The sequence below is a fragment of the Capsicum annuum genome, unplaced genomic scaffold (genome assembly GCF_002878395.1).
Source record: "Capsicum annuum cultivar UCD-10X-F1 unplaced genomic scaffold, UCD10Xv1.1 ctg2389, whole genome shotgun sequence".
Taxonomy (NCBI): Eukaryota; Viridiplantae; Streptophyta; class Magnoliopsida; order Solanales; family Solanaceae; genus Capsicum; species Capsicum annuum.
The window spans coordinates 135,941-143,954 of record NW_025830045.1 but is presented as its reverse complement, the minus strand read 5'-3'; the positions used below and the strand labels follow the sequence as shown (position 1 = coordinate 143,954).

Below are 8,014 nucleotides of genomic sequence, written 5' to 3'. Positions count from 1 at the left end.
CTATGGCAACAGTTTATGCGACGGTTGTCTGAACCGTCGCCATAGGTCAAGCTATGACCTATGGCAACGGTTATTTTTTGACTTATTGAGACGCCTATTTTCATCTATTGCAACGGTTACAACTGTCGCCATAGCTTAGACCTGTGGCGACGGTTATTTTTTGACTTATTGACACTTATTTTCATCTATTGCAACGGTTACTAACCATTGCAATAAAAGCTATTACAACGACATTAAACCGTTGCAGCAGCATCTATTGCGACGTTTGCAACAGTATCTATTGCAACATCTATTGCGACGTATTGTAAATTAGTATTTACATACACAATAAATTACAATAAACAATTATAAACACATCATAAAACAAAATCATTCATTAATAATCACATAATCCAAAATATGGAACAAATTAAACTAGTAATCTATATCCAAAAGCAAAATGTATGTTAAGTACTCAAATGATTAGTTAACTATGTAGTATTTACATACACAATAAATTACAATAGACAATTATAAACACATCATAAAACAAAATCATTCATTAATAATCACATAATCCAAAATATGGAACAAATTAAACCAGTAATCTAAATCCAAAAGCAAAATGTATGTTAAGTACTCAAATGATTAGTTAAGTTTTTATATAGTATCAAGTTCTAGTCGCGATAAGTTTCAAGAAATTCTATGTAGCCTGTATTCTTCTTCTTCTTGTGTTCTAGCATTTGTTTTTTTCGTAAAGTTGCAAGTGATCCAGCTGAAACAAAGTTCTTTAACTTTCTGATGATTTCTTGAATACCCTTGTAGATTCATGATTGTTCAAGTCACTGCAAGTTCAAAAAATAAAATATCAAATAGCATGTTACCACTACAGACAAACAAATAACACCCTTGTTATAGACAAGGAAAAGCCTGAAGTCCTTGAACTTTAAGAACCTGCATAAGAAAGCTTCTCAACATAAGGAAGAAGCTCGATCAGGTCATTTCTGTCTATTACCTGTCTTTTGCAGAGCAAAAAAATTTCCCAGAAATATCAGACTTCAATTTCCATGTAAATTAGACATTTCTACGTATCTACGTTTTAGACTTCACTGGCACTGGACTTCTCTAAGCTTTCCCTAATTTCTACGTTTGTTTAATCCTTATTCAGAGATCAGATTTACATGGTTCAACAAAACAGCATGGTCAAAGCCGCTTGAGAAGAATGAGTAAGATATGCCCTTAATAGGTAAATAAAGCTACAAACTAGAAAACATAGAGAGCAGCCTCTTAAACAATATTCTTCAAACTCCAAACAAGGTCCTGTATAGAATAAAAGAGCAAACAAAATTTATAAGTAATACACACAGCAAGGGTTAGATACAGAACTTAAGATCATTCTTAAAAAGAAAAGAGCGTCCCATTGTAAAAGAGAAATAACTTACCTTTGTCAAAAGCCAGGTACGACAACACAGCAAGGGTTAGATACAGAACTTAAGATCATTCTTAAAAAGAAAAGAGCGTCCCATTGTAAAAGAGAAATAACTTACCTTGTCAAAAGCCAGGTACGACAACAATCTCCACAGGCAAAATGAAACTTTTAGCAGAATAACATTTGGAACAACCACTTAGGAGAACTAATTAGACGCATTCAGAGGAATGTTCAATAGGCAACTTACCCAAGAGCAGGAGCAGAAAAGGATATAACTAACTTTTACGTCCCACTTACCAATTTTCATTCCATAAAACAGAAAATAGTGAAGGGGAAAACAACTTTGAGAGGGGGGAGTATGAGTCAGATCCTATTCAAGGTTAACAAAAACAAACAAAAAAACTAATGAAATGAACGCTGATCAGCCAATTCAGGCGTCATGGATTTTAAGGAGTAAAGAAGGTACCTAATACTCTATACAGTAGAGATTTTAATATTGAATTACAAAGAAATAGAGAGAAGGGTCCTAAATTCAAAATCAGAGGGCCAAGAATTTGTTCAGTGTATAAAACAAAGTCTGAAACTTAGCTGTCTACCAAATCTGATCGGAGCTCTAGTATATGTACAATATGTTTGACAAACTCAAAAGCTAACTGATTATGCAGACAAAGGGAAAGAACAACCTATTAAGAAGAGTATAATAAAGAACGAGAATTCAACATCACAGGTGATGTGATTATCTGAATGTGGTAGGAAGTATATCAACACCGGACTCAAAACTCCGGCAATGCAACCAAAGAAATGTTGCTTTTTGTTCATGAGTAAGAGAGAAGTCAACTCACACATTAGAGATCATATACTCATAACACTAACAAGAACCTAAGGTTTCCTGGAACCATGCGCATATTGGTTCAGAATTTAGTGAAATGACCACGAAAGATCTAACAAACAAGAAGCAATTACCATACCATCCATCCCAATTCTCGGTCCAGATTTTCGGTTTCTTCCCAGAATTTGGTGTGAATCCATCACAATAGTATGTATTGCAAGTATCTATCTGTTAAAAGAAAAATTCTATAACATAACAAGATAAAGAAAAAGTAAAATACCTGGCCCTAAAAAGGACTAATAATAACAGGAGAGATAAATAGATCAGGGAGAACTCACTGCTGCTTTCAAATTAATAAACTTAATCCAAAATGTTTAGGAAACCAGGGCTTGTTCATATCAAATCAGTTTCCCACAGTTCATGTGTTTGGTTAACTTGAAAATTCAATTGACTGTATTTGTTCTACATGATAAAGAGTTATATTTTTAAAAATTTTAAAGTGAGATACAAATTGATCAGTTTCTACACCGGCTTAACTTTTACAAAAGAAACTCAAGAAATATGTCTGCATATTTGCATAGAACTTCTAAATACTAGTTTTATGCAACTCGTTCAATGAAGTAACTCGTTCATGTCAATGATTTCGAGCAGTATTGCCAGAATAATTCCTATTTGTCAAACTAATAAAGTGCAGTTATTAGACATACAGATACTGATATTCTAATTAGTGATTTAGGATAAGAACCTTCATAACCTGCAACAAAATGATAAGACCACCTTGCCACGAAAAGAGTGACTCCGCTATTATAAGATCAACTATCTTTCTAACGTAGCACTCCCATCTCCTCCTGGGAAAAGTGTTTCGATTTGTCAAATTGCAATCTTCCAGGAGCCAAAATATTGCTCTTAAACTACCTCAACTGCAATTTAACCAACAAAGTATTGGAAAGCCAACTTATTTTTTGCTGCGTCAATCAGTCAACCAACAATGCCACAATTCCAAATGAATATTACTAAACAGATACAAAATTTACCTGTAAACAAGGAATGCCCAACAAGGAACTTGAAACAACAGATTTATCATATAATACAAACTAAGGGAAAAGGAAAAAGTATAATACTTACCTCTCACACTTGTACTTATTGTTTCCATCCAAAACCTCAGGCTGAAAAAATTTCTGCAGAGCATCGTTCAGTGAGCTATTGTGCAACACATCAAGACTTATATCCATGATCTCGTCCACCTTATTTGACTCTGCACCATATGCCAAGCACTTGGCTATGTAGAGCAACCCCAAAGATATCCTTAACAAAGGTATTCCTATTCCCATCAATACCACCTCCATCACCCTTTCTTCTCTACTACTGCAACTTCTTCACCCGCAAACACGAATTGTGGTTGGGGTCAATGACATAGCGCAAGAATTCATGAGCATCCTCTTGTCCCCCATACCTAAAATGTTGAGCAAAATCTTTAAGTAATTACTAATCTTGGACGGAGTATCTAAAGCTGAATCAATACTCAAATACCTAGCTATTCGCCTCCAGAATCACCTGCACAAAAAAATGGGATTCAAGAAAAGCTAAAAATAACCAGGGCATCAAAGTCGAACAATCTACCAACTACACCTCAACTAGTGAAAAAAAATCAGCTTAATAGATAGTTTGAACAAGTATATGGATTTAGTGGATATGTTAGGAAGAAGAGTATAAGAGGCTGCTTTTTATTTTTATGGTGTTTCTGTTTCTTTCCCTGTACCATCTTGATACCTGTTAATTAAATATCTACCTTAACAGTTTATTGCCAAAAAAAAGGTAACCTATACAACATACTTTTCTGGTATACAAAAGTTCCTCTTGTATGTTGACATAGGACTATCCATGTGTCCTATACCTAAACAGATATGGTGATAGACTCTAAAAATGCTGAAGGGTGCTACTCAGATCCATCACTCTTTATCTCTACCTATTTTTTATTTTTTTTGTTTTAAATATATACAAATGCTTTTAGGAAAATATTTTTTACTTGCGTAACGAACACAAGAAAATAAGTAACAAACGACTTGTTTTCTTGGAAAACATTTTCCTCTATGCCGAACATACCTTAAATGGAAAAAAGTTTTGGATGATGTAAGATTTTGAGTTCACGAATTCCACAACCCTCATGCATCTTGTGTCAATTATGTGAGGCACGATGTGACATTTCTTGGTTAAATGGCAATATAATGTTGTACATTTATATATATGCTCCAGTTGTCTTGGAATTTTAACTTTCCATACTGCCTTGCTGCAGCATACAAAAATCTAACAAAGTAGAATTTATTACCTTGAGGGATGGAAATGTGATCACCAGAACCAATACCGTCGGTGAAACCTGCTTTGCCAGATGACCTGCCATGGAACTCTCTTATTAGAGCTAAGTTACTGTCGTTGGTTGTCTCATTCTCTGCTTTAGGCGAATAATTTTCTCCAGTTGATGACCTTGCTGCAGGTTTTGGAGCATACTTTGTTGATCAAGATCCTCCATTCGATCCAGCTAAGGACATTATAACATCTGCCTGATACATAGCAGGAAACTCAATCACGTTATGCTAGAGAACTTTAGAACTTAAAAGAGACTACCAATCTTAAAAGAGTCGAAGCAAATAGCAACATGCATCGCGATTTATTATAAATATTTTAATAGGAAATTTGGGAAAATTCAAAGCTAAGCTAGATCGATGGAAGTTTCTGTTAGCTACTTCTCCCCTTAAATATAAGCCCTCTCCATTGCCACTGTTCAGCAGTTTAAATAATTTTTCGTTAATATGATTGAATCTCAAGACACCAAATGATGCTCCTTGCACCTCATTGCATATATTTGTAGCAAAATGCTTTTTCAATTCTAAGACATTGCAAATCAGTCGAACTGGGACTAGACATTATTGAAGCTTCTGAAGAGTGAACTTTACGAAAGTGAGGAGTACAAGTAAGAATAAAACTAGAGAAAAAGAACTCCGAATTTTTGATTAAATGAAAATTGACTACCACAACGCATATGCTTCAGCGATTTCATGATAGAACAGGCAAGCATGCAAGCAAGCTGAGAATAGGTATGGCACCATACCAGCTGCAGCATTGAGAAAGTTTAATGGCCGACTAAAGATCATACTTCGATACACATGGTCAAAATCAGCATTCCGGCGACCAACAACTTCTAAATGTGCAGCAAAGTGAAAGTTTGCAAAGCACACAGTACGATCATACACTCTCATCCTCAATCCTACTGCTCCCTGTTTGGAAGACAACAACAACAACAACAAACCCAGTGTATTCCCACCTAGTGGGGTCTGGGGGTAAGATGTACGCAGTCCATACCTCTACCTCTGATGAAGTAGAAAGGCTGTTTCCGATAGACCCCCGGCTCAAGACACGAGATACCACACAAACACATAGTAAAGCACAGAAGTAGATTACATAACATAAGTACGGCACCCATAAGTAATATAAAACAGAGAAAAGCAAAGAAAAGCACACAGATTCGTAGTAAAACATGGAACACGGAAGACGGAATCATAACAGGAATAAAACCCCCACCAAGTAACTCCCTACACTAACGACCCAAACTGGCCCTAATCCTCTGCCGAAATTCGCGCCCTCCAACCCTTCCTAAATTTTAGGGTCATATCCTCGGTGAGCTGTAACTGTTCCATGTCCCGCCTAATCACCTCACCCCAGTACTTCTTCGGCCTATCCCTACCCCGCCTAAAACCATCCAACGCTAGCCTCTCGCACCTACGGATCAACCAAAATTAATATCATAAATAAGAGAATGGATACCTAGTACCTATTGCTAGTGAGAGGTAACAAGTACCCCATGAAATTAGTTGCGGCGCACGAAAGCTGGCCCAGACACCACGGTTGTCCGAAAAAACGTGGAAACACAGCAAATCAGGCTTGAATATGACAAACTCAACGATTCAATATCAAGTAAACCCATTTTGAAAGATAGAAAATCAATTCAATGATCCAATTCTTCCATTGAACCCTTCAATCTTACAGAACGAAAATCAATTCAACGATCAAATTCTTAAGCTAAACCCTTCAATCCAAAGATCCTATTTCTCAGCTAAACCCATTGGAATAGAATGAAAATAAATTCAATTTTAAGCTAAAGCCATTTAGAAACATAGCAAAATCATGTCAATTTTTCAGCTGAACCCATTTTGAGATACAGAAAATCAATTCAAAGATTCAATATTTAAGCTAAGCCCATTTCAACAATTCAATTTTTAAGCTAACAATTCAACAATTCAAACTTTAAGCTAAACCCATTTCAAGAATTCAACCTTTAAGATAAACCCAATTCAACAATTCAATCTTTAAGCTAAACCTAATTCAACAATTCAATTTTTAAGCTAAACCCATTTCAACAATTCAATTTTTAATTTAAACTCAATTCAAAAAATCAATGTTTAAGCTAAACCCAGTTCAAAAAAGTCAATTTTTGAGCTAACCCCATTTCAAAAAAACAGAAATTCAACTCAATAATTCAATTTTTAAGCAAAACCCCTTTCCAAGATTCAATTTCTAAGCTAAACCCATTTCAAAAAATAGAAAAAATCAACCCAAAAATTCAATTTTAAGCAGAACCAATTTCAAGAAAAGTCAAAATACATACATAGGTGTTGAGCTGTCGAATAAAACTAGAGAAATTGTTTTGTTTAAAATACGTAGGAAGAAGAATTCTTGCAAATTCCGGTGGATTCCAAACGACAAAACTGTGTCCTGTCGGAGTCCATGATACGAAGGAGGAGCTTGCTCCACCATCTTAAAAATAATAATTGATATGTCAACATAAAATATTTATTTTTAATTTTATTAATTATTTTTTAATATTAATTTTTAATATTTAAATGATATTAAATAATTAATTAAAGGTAATAAATTTCAAGGAAAAATTACTCACAGACAGACTTTTGAAATAATAAAAAAATTCAATGAAAATTCAAATGGACTTTTGGAACAACAAGAAATTCAATGAAAATTAGAGTAGATACAAAGTTATGGCGCATAACTGCCACATGTCCAAGTGGTATACAGTTTCAATAATGGATCCGACCTCCTGCACGTGGCTCCTCATCATGGCCTTTTAGGGCATTTTAAGTAAATAAATTTCCACGTGTATTCATCAACCAATTGGGTGATTTATAATTATTTCCATATTGACCAAAAAAATTTCACCTACTTCCACCTAATTATATAACATGTCCCATATATAATAATTTTATTATTTCATCATAATAATTTAAATATTTAATATACTCAATTAATTTATATTAATTAATTATGACTACATATTGAAAGTAAATTTTCTTATTTATTTAATTGTCTATCATGCTCAAAACTAATTTGTTACCACAGATCACAATAATTAATAACTTAAAATATTATTTTTTATAGTAATAACATAATTAATTGCTCTTAATTAATTATTATGAGTCATCTAGGTATTAAAAAAATAAATAATATTTAATAAAAAATAAAATAGATGTAAAATGTGAAATTAACTCTTGATGTTTTAAATTAAATTATCGTCTTTCAAACGATGATTTTACTATATCACCCTTTATTATAAGTCATTTATGTATTAGAAAATTAAGAATAATAAAATGATATGTCAACATAAAATATTTGATTGACTATCAAAATTATATTAGTGCCACATAAATTGGGACAGGATAGAAAAAGATATAAAGCAACATGTATTATTTGAATTTGAAAATGAAATAAAAAGT

General features: G+C 33.7%; 1 long non-coding RNA gene across 6 annotated transcripts; it reads right to left on the bottom strand.

Annotated features, from left to right (window-relative positions):
* Window positions 1–359: 359 nt before the first annotated feature.
* Window positions 360–7,287, bottom strand: LOC107848391. Of its 6 annotated transcripts, none has more exons than XR_001667986.2 (5): window positions 5,344–7,287; window positions 4,564–4,795; window positions 3,768–3,791; window positions 3,363–3,690; window positions 360–3,157 (listed from the first exon to the last, which is right to left on the bottom strand). It is a non-coding gene; the product is annotated as an uncharacterized LOC107848391 (long non-coding RNA). The 6 variants fall into 6 exon arrangements; XR_007049323.1 differs by having other exon boundaries at window positions 360–3,690; window positions 5,344–6,119; window positions 6,898–7,194; XR_007049324.1 differs by having other exon boundaries at window positions 360–1,421; window positions 1,527–3,690; window positions 5,344–7,182.
* Window positions 7,288–8,014: the final 727 nt, after the last annotated feature.